We start from the raw sequence: 14,036 nt of genomic DNA on the forward strand, positions 1-14,036 counted from the left end.
CATCTGCATCTTGACCCACAACCCAACCTATGCCAATTGAACTAGTGTCAACTGTCAATACAATAGGCCTTCCGCAATTATAATCCGCTTTCCTGAGAGTAGGAGCAATCTGTAACAACTTCTTCAATTTTTGCATGGCTCTAGTGTGGCTGTCATCCCAATAAAATTTCTACCCCTTTTGAAGCAGCTGATATAAACAATCTGCTATGTGTGCAAAATGGGGTATCCAAATCATATAAAACACACAAGCTCCAATGAATCTCCGTACCTCTGAAGTGGTAGAACAATACTCCGTAATCTTGCCTATAGCATCCACCTTCTCAGGTGAGGGTTTCCTACCATAATACCCACACATATGTCCAACAATGACAACCTCATTTACTCCAAAAACAGATTTTTGCCCTGATAGTGTCAAGTTCACTTCTTCTAACCTGGCCAAAATCTTCTCACAAGCTGAAATATGATCAGCCACAAAGTATCTGCATCCCTGCTCATTTAGACTCTCATTCTTCTCTTCTTCTACACACCCCTTAATGGGCACATCATCCAAGAAAGGCATGGTAAGCTGAGGTATGTAATCACGAAGGACCTTATGCATGGCATTCATTATATGCGCAACAGAATTAGTAGCACCTTGAGGCAAGGTACACATCCTGACAAGCCCAATAGGAGTTCTCATAGTGGTTATGTCCCTATTTTCCAAAGCCAGCTGAAACTGATCATATCCCGAATACAAATCACCTAAAGAATAGATGGCACGTCCAACAAGTGCTTCTGCAAACTCATCCACAACTAGACCTATACCAACATTCCTGATAGTAACTCTATTTACTGGCTGCATGTCCTGTATAAATCGAAGAGTACCATTTTTCTTTGGAACCATAAACCACCTATTTGTGTATGGTGCAGATGATGGCTCTAGGATTCCCATCCTGATTTTATCATTCAACAAGTCAATTAGCTTTGGCAGGTGTGCCTTAGGCACTGGAATAGGTCGGAGGTTCCATGGAATATGAGGAATAGTAAAGATCACCATAGGAGCAAAAATATCTAGATTCACACACCCAATCTCATGCGGGAAAAAAGCAAACCCCCTTCCATGTCGCTCAAGCATCTCCTGAAAGCATTGCTTCTCTGTGGGTAGTAAGAAATCACCATTTCCAATTTTTAATTCAGCAAGAGTCTCTGCTGAAAATTTATGGCCTATATGCTCTGGATTCCTCAAAATTGGCTGTTTGGCAGCCCTCTCTATTTGCTAATCACTGTCAGGTGGAAGCGGTACAGCTACCGGCTTCATCTTCTTATCCATAGTCTTGTATTTCGTGTCAACCCTGGCTTCATTATGATCCTTTGCATTACTCAAATCTTGTTGTAAATCAGCAATTCTGTACTCCAATGGCTGAATACCCTCAGCCCTCTACTCTATGGACTGCATAGGAACAGCCCTAAACTCTGGATGCTGAAATATTTCAGCAGTAAACTCTGTTGGCTGAAAGTTTTCAGCCCTCTGTCTCTCTGTAAGCTGATCATAATCAGCCGGAAACTCTGTTTGCTGAATTTCTTCAGCACTCAACACTTTTTGCTGAGTCACCTCAGCCTTTGACTCTATCTGTGACACAAAATCTGCAATTTCATGAAACATGTCCAGGGATTGCACTGATACATTACTGTGATAACTCTGCATATCAGTTTTCAGCATATCTTCCATCTCTGTCATCGTATCTGCACAAATCATACTATCATACATCCCATCTATATGCTCATCATCCTCTAAAATCCCTGCATTTTTCAAATTTTTCTCCTTCCTGCATATGTATTGCCTGGCAGCTCTAGGCAACTTAGAAGCCTTCTGATAACTCATCGAACTGTTTGCTGAAATTCCAACAAAACTGGAGGAGAAAACACTGCTGCCAGGAGGCGAGAACTCCAATCTCCTCTGCTCTGTACCATCGTCGTCTCGCGAAACAGCGGTACCTAATGAAAACCCGAATCCCTCATAGTGGGCAAAGGTGCATCTCTAAGAGTATCCCTGTTTCTAACATGGTTCACACACACAGTCGTAAACTGAACTGCTCTCATATCATCTTTACTGTGAATCTGTGCATAAGCAGATCCATCATCCATTACTTTTGTTTCCATGCGCATCTCTGTGATGAATGGCTGTCCAAGAATTATGGGATAAGAGCATGAATCCTGCACAAAGAAATGGAAATCCTCCTCTACATCTCCAATAGAAACCTTGACACAGGGACAGGCAGCATACAAATCACGTATAGTGTCGTTGGCGGCTCTCATACGCCACCCATGCTCTACATCCATAGGCCATCTATTACTTTCATAAACTCCATGAACTATGAGATTAAGCTCTGAACCATGATCCACCAAAGCAACATAAGGCACCTATTTCTCTCCAATTTTTACCATCGTTTCTGTAGTTTCCCTAGCCCAATGACTCCGCGAAAAGTGACTACGCGGTATCAAGACAGGCTCATCAGTTTTAGCATAATGCATAGGCTAAACCCTCTTCTCTATCTATGGAAAAACAGAAGCATTCTCAACCATAACCTCATCCTCATCCTCATCCAACTCCCCAATCAAAACTCCATGTGTATCAGTAGTAGGCAATGCATGTCTTTTCCTCTTCAGGACTTCTTGGAACTGATCTTGAAACTCTCTTTTCGAGATGCCCAAAACCTCAGAAATAGTAAAAGTCACCTCACTACCAAGTATCTTGTCATTAAAGATTTTCTTCATGTCCGTAGATGTCTCAATATCAAACATCAATCTAAACCCTGGCTGCTTTCTCTCTCTAGGCTCTTGCCTCTTTTCTTTCTTTTGAGCATCTTCCATCTGTCGTTCTGGCCTTGGTCTCAAAGACGGTCCTGCAATAGGTAGAGTAACAAACTCACCCCCTCTAGTCTTTTTAGCTACATTTGGATTTTCTTCATCCCTCTTACGCTTCTCCTCAACAAGTACATCTGCTCCCTGAGACTTAGCCAAGTAGGCATAAATAGTGTACCTGTCAGGCGAATCCCAACCTGTCTTAGATCTGATGCAAGAACCTGCATTAGTCAAAACAGTCTGCTGAATTTTTCCCTTGTTTGTCGTCTCCATAACATAAGTCCATAATGTTGACTGATTCTCTGATCCTTTCTCAATTTGAACTCCATATGCAGAAGCATCTCCTCTAGCTGCCACATAAGAAGTACGTGCAACCATATCATCCACTAATTTCTTCATTCCGCCTTTCCCAAAGTTGGTAACAAAAGCGGAGCTCTTGTTTTAGTCAACTAGATCTTACCTTCTTGTCCCCAAAATACCAAATTCTTCCTCCTTGCATCCTGAAAAGATTCACAATCCCTACAATGCTGATGGTCCATACTATCACACCAAATACATCTTCGATCTCTCCTAGGTGCACTAGGAGCACTCCTAGGTGCAGTAGGAGCACTAAAAGAAATAGTAGGCGTAGTCGAAGCAAACTGCTCTTTCAAATTTTCCACCAATTCTGCTTTAACTGACTCCAGTGTCAAATCCTTATGCCTTTGATTATGTCATCAAGAGAGGAAGGCACCGTCGGAGCGGATGGTTTTGGAGCAGAAGGAGCCGGCATCAGTCTTGGAACAGGAGAAATGGGAGGAGTAGAAACAGTAGGCACTGGCATAGGCCAAGAAACTGACTGAGGAAGAGAAGAAATAACAGGGATAGAAGCAGGCATAGGAGCAGAAGATGGTGTCGGTGTCATAGAACCATTCTGTAGGCGGGTCTTCCATATCCTCCTCTTGATCAAAGTTGAGACTGCATCCTGGGCATCTTACCAATCTGTTTTAAGACCCATAGGCTTCGTGCAATCCTCAAGAAGCTCTCCTAATTCTTCCTGAAGAGCAGGATCTGCAGCTTGCAAGAAAAGCTCAACTTTCTCAACATCCAATGCTCTTTATTCAATGGCATCAAGCTGACTATACCTCTCTTCAAATTCTCGAATCAACTCTGAAGCAGCTAGACCTTTGTTTGGCATGTAGACCCACTCTCGGAATGACCGCCGTGTAGCCATCCCAAAGTCCTCAAGGAAATACTCTTCTTTCAGGGCCTATTTAAAATCTTGCCAATGCAAATTTTGAATAAAAAGATCAGTCACTTTTACCCTCAAGGCGGGTGTGACAAGATGAAGGAAATACTTACTCATAAGTCCAGCTGGTACTCCAAAAAATCCCATCTTGATCTCATACGTCTTCAAGTAAGCTGAAACATTACGGCCATCAAATAGCTTCTTCTCATTCTCAACTGCTTCAATCGCCTTAGTCGTGCTGATTGCATTCTCCTGCTCCGAATATAGTTTCCTTTGCTGAGACAACTGTTGTTGATGCAATTCATGCTGCTGCTGCATATACAATTGTGTCTGTTGATTTTGAAGCTGCATATACATAGACATATTCTGTAAAATCTGCTTTAAATCATCTGTTGAAGTACTTGAAGCAGCAGTCAATGATGGAGCTGAAGTAGAGGACAAAGCACAAATCGTAGAAGAGGCTGAAACTGATGTTGAAGTATCTCCCATCCTGAAATTTATGCAACGCTTTCACGTCGGGTTCACCAAAGATGTCGAAGGATTTCGAAAGCAAGGTCGCAACCACAGAGGACTTTGAATAATTTCAGGATAGAAGATCAATCTAGCAGATCAAATTCAATTTGAAACCTCTATTTTTGCACCAACTCTAGTCTCTGAATCTGTAAATAACCAGAATGTTCCTGTTGCACTAATGCCATCTATTTCTTCAATTAAAGAATAGGCAGTCTGAGTATTGAAAACATTATTCAGCTTGATCCCATATCAGAAGTACAAAGCCTCACTATCCTACTTACATTCATGCACAACATTGGTAATATGAGGAGAATCTAATGCAGGTTTGTAAGCCTGCATCAATATATTTCTATCTTTCAAAGCATCAACAGACTAAACTTCATCTTTAAAAGCAAACTGCATAATACAAAGAGAACCATGTCGGGCAAGATCAACATCTTCACAAACAAAACCTATGATAAGGTGCTGTTCTGGATCAGGCTCTAAGTAAAGTCATGGTAATTGTGATGAATCTATAACAAGATGGATAAGCATTGGCAGACAGTTTGCCAAAACATCAACCATATATCCCACTTGCACTGCTTTCACGGGCATCAAGTGAACGGAGGTCTTTTGGTATATGAATTTGAACAGCACTCAGACTTTCTATCTGAGACAGGGGTAAAGATGCAACCTCTAAATGTTGCTGCAATAGCTGCGTCGTCAACTTCAGAAGATTATGTCAAGCTTCTTCACCATCACAACAGTGCCTAGCTTCATATCTGTCGCAGCAACAATCACTGGATATCTCTCTCTATCTCCTCTGAGCATTCTCCTCCTTGATTCCTCTGATTTGACCAGAGATGCATATTCTAGATTAAACTAAAATCATGCAATTTCATTCAAAAGGACCACTGTTTCAATCTGCAAGTATTCAACCAGAAGAATGAAAAACCTTCTTGTGGCCCCCAAATGATACAAGATCCTTGCATCCTTCTTTTTCCAAATTGACTTGACAAAGAGCAGGAAGAAGAAGCTGCACAACGATGGAAGAACTTTCTACAGAATCTGATGTAATACCAAACAGATACTGAAGCAAAGACAAAAATTGAGCTCTCAGTTTCTTCTAGGAGGGAGGTGCGTCTGTCAAATATCTTCCAAACCAGAAGTGATTATTCAGAACTGCCAATCATCTGAGCCGATGCCAAAAACTCATCTCCTTTTGTCAAATTCTTCTTCTGTCAATTCCAAAAGTACACATCTTTGTGAAGCTATATTGGGCTTCTCTATAAGCAAAGCCTTGCTATTTAAGTTAGCAAGTGGCTGCTATGTCAAAATTACCTTTGCTTCCCGTTTCTTCAACAATCACATCCATGACAGTTTCCAGTAAGGCATAACAAGTAGCCAAATTATGCTGCCTCCTCCTTGTCCGCTTCTTCACTGCAGATGATTACACTCTTCATAAGTCAGGCCGCTTCTGTGACATCCGCTATTGCCCGTCATATCAGTAAATCCACTGGTCTTTTCGTTCTTCTATTGGTCAGATTTTGTTACTTTGCAAAGTTGGCTGTCGTTGTTTTCAGTTTTGTCATCTTCATTAACTCATGTCGTCTAGATCGCTCTTCTTCATAATCTCTATCGTAGCATGTCCACCCTTCGGCTTCCCTATCACACTAGTGTTCACTCTTCCAAACTTCTCAATTATAACAGTGTTTGCACCTCCGAGCTCTTTTGCCACAGCAACGTTGATTCCTTACTTCGTCCCAAGCTCTCCCTTCATTCTCCTCTATCACAGCTCAGCAGTTTCCCAAACATCCTCTGATGTCACCTCTTCTTTGTCTTCATCTTTTCGCCCTTCTCTTCTGCTACCATCTTCGACTTCTTCAGCACCCTCGTCGACTTCGGCTCTCCTCTTCGATCCTTGTCTTTTTCTCCTTCTCAGTCCTCTTCTCCTCCTTCTGTAGCCGCTTTTTCTTTCCCCCCAAAAAGCCTCTTTTTGAAAATGGCCATCCGTGGCTTTGTTTTTTCCTTTCCCCAGGCCAGACAGTTCTATATATAATTGCACAACAGAATGTCAGAATTTCTAGTAACTCCAAACCACAAAATGAATTCAAATAATCACAGTTACTGCCAGAGAAGCCAATCTCGAAACAAGAGATTATCTGGCACACATGCAGTTTCTCTGCACAGCCTCCTGGACTTGCATCAGAAATGCATTCCCATGTCCCTTTTAAACAGCAATAAGCTTCAAGAAATTCAGACTTTGCCTCAACACTTGCTTCATATGAAGAAGAGTCTTTCCAAACAGGCTCATTGTTTCATATATGCTTGATTAACTCTCTGTTAAAACAGTGGGCCTAGTTCTCTCAACACGAACTGCAAAATATAAAGTCCCAGATCCACCACACCAAAGCTCCATGAGATAGTTATTTAGTGTCAAGTCAACAGGGTAGCAAGGACTCTATAAATTGAGTAAGATGCCTCAAGCATAGGAGATAGACCAGTGATAGAGGTAGACCCATTTGTGGGTAAAAAGTAGTTTGCCATTTTGACTCCCTCACCTTTCTTAGTCACATCAAAGCATCAAACATTATATAGGCATTATGTTCAACAATCCTAGCAGATAAAAGAGCACCAAGTTCTCCTTCAGCTCTATATGTGTCACTTCCTAACACCATGATTTTGAAATCAAAACCTGTCTCGTCCACCTTCAAGTGGGGTTCATCACAAGGCCCCTGATCTCTTGCCATTCTTCACAAACATATCCACCATTATGCTTCGCACAAATATATTCACTTCCAAACCTCTCTCCACTATGCTGGCATGCAGAATAAGAATGCAAACACAACAACTAAGTATGTACAAAGTAACAAATGTCACACACACAACTTTTTGGTGGATTTCACACCTCGAATGCGCAGTAGTACGACACCGAACTTCACGTCGATCCTAGTGGGAATGATCGGATAAGTTCCGTTGGGGGTTAGACTCGAGAGACCCTAGTTGGTAAACCCATCATTCCTTAGGAGTGGCAGGTGGCGTCTTCTAGATATATCTCTCGATGGACTGCTAAGACGTGTCCCACGATTTAAGGAGCAGGCACGTTACAGTTGGTATTAGAGCCAAACTTCTTAATGATGCATGATTGATTAATGTTTGGATCATAGACATATCCTAAAGAGAAATAACCTAAGTGGTATGGCTTGATTGTCAGGCACCTTCTGCACCCACGAACACTGATATGTAAGAGAAGAAGTTCCTTCTCAAGAAAATTAAGCCATCTGAGTTTGATGGCAAGGGACGGACTGTTCAAGTTGATGTTGAGATTTGGATTGAGTCCATGGAGGACTATTTTGAGGCAACAGGAACTACACTTGCTAACCAAGCCATGATCGCCAAACTTAAGCTTATAGGCGAAGTGAGACTTTGGTGAAAACAATGGTGCAAAGACCAAGCAATCTCGGTGGGGACAATCACTTTGGATAAGCTTAAGGAAGCTGTGCGAGGGAGGTATCTTCCACCTGCCTACCGCACACAAAAGATGAATGAATTCTACGACTTGAAGTAGCTAGGATTATCCCTTGAAGCATATATTCAAAGTTCATTTCACTCCTAAAGTATGCACCCCCAATGGATATGACACAATAGTTGTCAAAGTTCTGTGATGGGCTGAATCCACCCATAAACACTCGATTGGAATCAATGCGCCCAATGAACTTGCAAGATGCATTACTCCGAGTGAATCAAATCTTCCAAGAACTTAAATCAAGAAACTATGATGAAGATGACTCAGAGATCAAGACAAGAGGTGCCACAAGTGTGGAGAGGTATGACACATCCGTAAAAGATGTCCCAACCGCCAATGTTTCCACTGCAATGAACTAGGACACATCCAGACAAATTGTCCTGAGTTGGACCTTGAGAATCAGGAAGGTGTGATCGAACAAAGCTGTCTAAACTCTACCTTTGGCTCATATTATGAACCATATAATGATGAAGGCTTGGAGCCTATTGTAACATTTGAGGATGACTAGATATCCTAGAAAGATCCTCTTAAGGTAATAAGTCTTCTACTTGGAATAAATCCTATTGAACCTTATGAGTTATGGAAAGTTGTTATTTTAAGATGAGAATTTGAGAAATCAGAGTTGCGCAGCGAAAGCGTGATGGGTCCTAACCCACAGGTTTTAGAACCCAATGATAACTGGTTATCAATGAACCCTAAGCGCATTCGAGATGAGGACATCTCGATTCCTCTAAGGGGGAGAGGATGTAATATCCCCGTGCCCCCATACGAATCCCCCCCTTTTGTTTTTTTCAAAAAAAATTTCCCTCTCCCTCCCCCCCGACAGTACGTTGGGGAGAGAGAGAGAGAGAGAGAGGGAGTGAAGTGGGAGAAGGGGGGCATGCAGCCCAAGTGGCGGCGGACAGCTGCGCCCCCCCTTTATAAAGACCATCCCCTCCCTCCATTGGCATAGTTCCCCCCCTCTGTTTGTTGCAGGCACCCCCCCTACCCGTCATCCTATCCAACAGCCCCCCTCTAGCGTCCACAGGTCCCCCCCTTCAATGACAAACGATGCCCCCCTGTGATCGTTGTTAAGAAGGAGAGGACGAAGGAGAAGAAGAGGGGAAAAGAGAAGGAGGAGAAGAAGGAGAGGAAGAAGGAGGAGAAGAGGGAGAGAGCAGAGAGAGAAGAGGGAGAGAAGGAGAAGGAGTGGGAGAGAGAAGAGAGAGAAGAGGGAAAGAGAAGGAGGAGAAGAAAGAAGAAGGAGAGGAGAAAAAGAAGAGAGAGAAGAGGGAAAGAAAAGGAGTAGAAGAAGGAAGAAGGAGAGAGAGGAGAAGAAGAAGGAGAAGAAGAGGAAGAGAGAGGAGAGGAAGAAGGAGAAGAAGAGGGGGAAAGAGAAGGAGGAGAAGAAGGAGAGGAAGGAGGAGAAGAGGGAGAGAGAGAGAGAGAGAGAGGAGAGAAGAGAAGAAGAAGAAGAGGGAGAGAGAAGAGAGAGAAGAGGGAGAGAAGGAGAAGGAGAGAAGAAGGAGTGGGAGAGAAGAGAAGAAGAAGGAGAAGAAGGAAGAAGGAGAGAGAGGAGAAGATTAAGGAGAAGAAGAGGAAGAGAGAGGAGAGGAAGAAGGAGAAGAAGAGGGGGAAAGAGAAGGAGGAGAAGAAGGAGAGGAAGAAGGAGGAGAGAGAGAGAGAGAGAGAGAGAGAGAGAGGGAGGAGAAAAAGGAGAGGAAGAAGGAGGAGAAGAGAGAGAGAGAGAGAGAGAGAGAGAGAGAGAGAGAGGGAGGAGAAAAAGGAGAGGAAGAAGGAGGAGAAGAGAGAGAGAGAGAGAGAGAGGAGAGAAGCAGTGGGAGAGAGAAGAGAAGAAGGAGAGGGAGAGAGAAGAGAGAGAAGAGGGAGAGAAGGAGAAGGAGACAAGAAGGAGTGGGAGAGAAAAGAGAAGAAGAGGGAGAGAAGGAGAAGGAGAAAAGATAGGGAGAAGTAGAAGAAGAAGAAGAAGAGGTAGAAGAGAAAGAGGAGAGGGAGTGAGGAAGAGAAGAAGAAGAATAGGAAGAGAGAGAGTAGGCAAAGAGGAAGAGAAGAGAAAGAAGAATAGGAAGAGAGAGAGTAGGAGAAGGAAGAAGAAAAGAAGAAGAAGAGGGAGAGAGAGAGAAGGAGAAGAGAAGAACAAGGAGAGAGAGAGAGAGAGAGAAAGAGAGAGAGGGAGAGAGTTGGGGAGTGAAGACGGATCGAGGAGCCACACTCAAGCCACCCCTCATTGGCAAAGGATCCCCCGGCCGCAACCTTTCTCTCTCGAACCAGTCATCCTGAAGGACGAACTATCCAAACCCCGAGTAGTAATGGCTCCCAAGAAGAAAATCGTGGGAAGCATAGGAGCCAAAGCGACTGTTGGTACCGGTAATGCGGGAGAGGCGGGTGGAGTAAAAACCACAATAAATGCCCCTACGAACACGAATCAAACCCAGGTTCTTTAAGCGTTATAGTTAATTTATTTCTCGTGAAAGAAATGAAGGGGGTTAGCTACGTGCATGGAACATGGAGGGTCTTAGGCACTAGGTTGCATGCGGGAAATGATAGAGTATGGAGTTCGCATAAGTTTATATGCATGAAATGATAGCTTTTACACGCATATAATAATAAGGTTTTTGCATTATTTCACATAAAATAATAGCTTTTAAACTAGTTCAGTGCATGAATAGTCATTTAGAATTCATGCTTTGTGATCATGACTAAAAGAAACACATGAAATGATAGTTTCCGATGGATAGAAACCTAGAGCATCATGGGATCCGGTGCATTAGGAATTAGTATAAGTGCCTGCGAATTGTTTTATCGATCATGTTGTAGACTATCGTAAATGGATATGCTCCTAGCTTAATTGAAGCTGGTGACCTAACACTAAATGGATTGTTGACCCAAGTTATCCTTGGTTGTTTGAAAAGGTTATAAATCCCTTGAGCGAGTGTTTTGATACATCCAAGTTAAAATCTGATTGTACATGCAATGGGATTGCGATGCCTTGAAGCAAGAGGGTGTGGATTCACTGTTTGTTAATGTGGTTTTGGATGTTAACCCAAATGGGGTGTGTTTGATGATTGCATGGCCGAGTCTAAGATGATTAATTGCCATGGAAACGAAAGGGATGTTTTCCCTAGCAATTGTTATTAAGTTGGTTGCTTCAGCTATGGTTGATTTCCTAAAGGGATAATTCAGGAAGGATGGTGCTAGCTACCCCCTGCAAGCCGCCAAACCCTAACCAAGGGGGTTATGAATCCGCACCGACAATGTGGACCGAATCCGCCACGAGAGGTCTCTCCGTGGAAATCACTTGGCGTAGGAGGATGCTTGCGTGCCAGTGGGGGCTATGGCCGTAAATCCCAATGCCTTCAGGCCCTACACAAGTGTTCTATGTGACTCAAGATGGGATTTTGAGGCCTTAATACTAGTTACAAGGCAGAATCTTGGTAGGATAAACCTTCGGGTCTTGTTGTCGGGAGACGGAAGGATTTTTATGTGGAGGCAAAAGGGAACACTTAGTTCTCCTGTATGGGCGGGAGACAAACATTAATCTAAAGATAAGTTAAGGAAGTGTTTGATCTTGTTTTATCTTGTCTTCATGTCTATTCCCTAAATTACGTAAAGGAACATGTGACTAACAGGTTAATTAAGAAAGCTGCTTTTATGTGTCAAACATAACGTGATAGGTAATCAGATAACTAAAACAACCCCTGAGGGAAGCATGGTGGATGTGACCAATGGGTCTATCCTATGGAAGGGTGGTCTCGGTTAGCCGAGAGCTTTCCTCAAAGGAAATGATAACGAGAAATGTTAGGAAAAAGTCAGTCTATGACCTTAGACAATATTGACTAGGAACCCGAACTTCAGATCGATCCTGGTGGGAATAGCCGGATAAGTTCCGTTGCGGGGCAGACTCGAGAGACCCTAGTTGGTAAACCCTGTAAAACATTACATGGTGCAGCAAACAGAATCTGAGAAAGAGATAGAGAGTACACAACAGATAAGAGGAGAATCAGTAAATTCTTTAACTTCAAACAACTGATACAAAGATGGCTCTGTCCACCCGTGCGCTTCCACTATGTGAAGCTTAGATGGCGATCTAGACAGAAGATAGGTGAAGAGCTTAAGGCTAGCTAGAACAACAACTCTGACTGGGTGAAAAGATGAGTGATCGATGGTTGTGAAGGGGTTTAGCTTTTATAGCCTGCGAAGGCTATGAGGTTGGCCTGACCGACCTACCATATAAGCCTCCACTAGTCGGCCACGGAATATTCCAAGGAATATTTACTTTACCATCGGGCCAGGGGCGCTGCCCCCACACCCCCGCCAGGGGGGCCGCTGGCCCCCCTGGGACCCCCCAGCCAAGGGCCGCTTTTGTGGCCCCCGGGCCCCACAATAGGGGCCCATTTTAACTCCCTTACCCCGCAACTCGATGCAATGCGCCTTGAGTTGCTACCAGCTTAACCACTCCGTCTAACCCAAAGATTAGACCCACAATGGTCACCTTTTTTCCATCCGGTCACATAGACCTCATCTAATATACAAGTCAGGACTCAACCAATGTCTGGGCTCACATTTGGCTTCTCCTCATAATGGGGGCCTTACAACTTTGAGCACCATGGATCATTGGTAGCACCTCATGAGGGTGGGGCATTGATCATATCTAACACCCCCCTTCAATGTCCACCCATAGGTGAACTATCTCCTCGGCCCAATGCCGAGTCTCTGAAGATGAACTTGAAGAAGATCCTCCATAAGTGATTTGGTGAAGCTATCTGCTCCATTCTCCTCTGTTGGACAGTAGACCGGTTCCACTATCCCATCCTCCATCAAATCACGCACATAGTGATACTGGATCTCTATATGTTTGGTGCGTGCATGAAACACTGGATTTTTGGCAATGGCGATGCAACTCTGATTGTCACATCTTAGCACAATTGGTTCTTCATCCTGCACTCCCATATGCCATAGAATCCTTCTTAACCATACTGCTTCACATGCAGCAAAACAAGCTGCCTTGTACTGTGCTTTGGTAGAAGACAATGCCACTATTGGCTGCTTCTTACTAATCCAAGAGAAAATTCCTGAACCCAAAGAGAAACAATAACCAGAAACTGACTTCTTGGAATCATTGTCTCCTGCCCAATCTGAGTCATAGTTCCCCACAAGAGAAGTTTCGAAACTGTATGTGATACCATAGTCAAGAGTTTTCTTCAAGTATCTGAGCACCCGCATCCCAGCCTTCCAATGACTCTCATGAGGTTTGTTCGAGAACCTGCTCAAAACACCAACATCAAAACTGATATCTAGCCTGGTGTTACACAAGTAGATCAGACTGCCGACCAACCTCCTATACCTCCCAATGTCTGCTAGTGTTGATGTATCCTCGACGGATAACTTTGCATTTACCTCCATAGGTGTAGCTATCTCCTTGCACTCGGTCATGCCAAATGCCTTCAAGATCTCCCATACATGCTTCTTCTGAGAGATGAAGATCTTTCCTGGCTCTTGCCAGACTTCAATCCCCAAACAATAGTGCAGCAAGCCCAAGTCTGTCATTTCAAACTCAGAACTCAAAGCCTTTCGAGTTTGGTTGATCATATCTTCATAGTCACCTGTAATAAGAAGGTCGTCCACATATAGGACAATCACTACAGACTTTTTACCATCCCTATAAACATACAAGTTAGCATCTGAGGCACATCTTTTGAAGTTTAGGTTTAAAAAGAACTTATCTATCTGCTAGTACCATGCTCTGGGGGCTTGTTTCAGCCCATATAATGCCTTCTTCAACTTACACACTTTGTTCTCAGAATGGGGGGCCTCAAACCCTCGTGGCTGAGCCACGTACACCTCCTCCTTGAGGTCACCATTTAAGAACGCTGACTTAACATCCATTTGGTACACTGGCCACTTCTTGTGGGCAGCCACTGCAATTACCGTGCGAATAGTGGTCATTCT

This window comes from Lygodium microphyllum, chromosome 6, assembly GCF_053477565.2.
Source record: "Lygodium microphyllum isolate KBCC chromosome 6, Lygodium_microphyllum_v1.1.10, whole genome shotgun sequence".
Classification (NCBI taxonomy): Eukaryota; Viridiplantae; Streptophyta; class Polypodiopsida; order Schizaeales; family Lygodiaceae; genus Lygodium; species Lygodium microphyllum.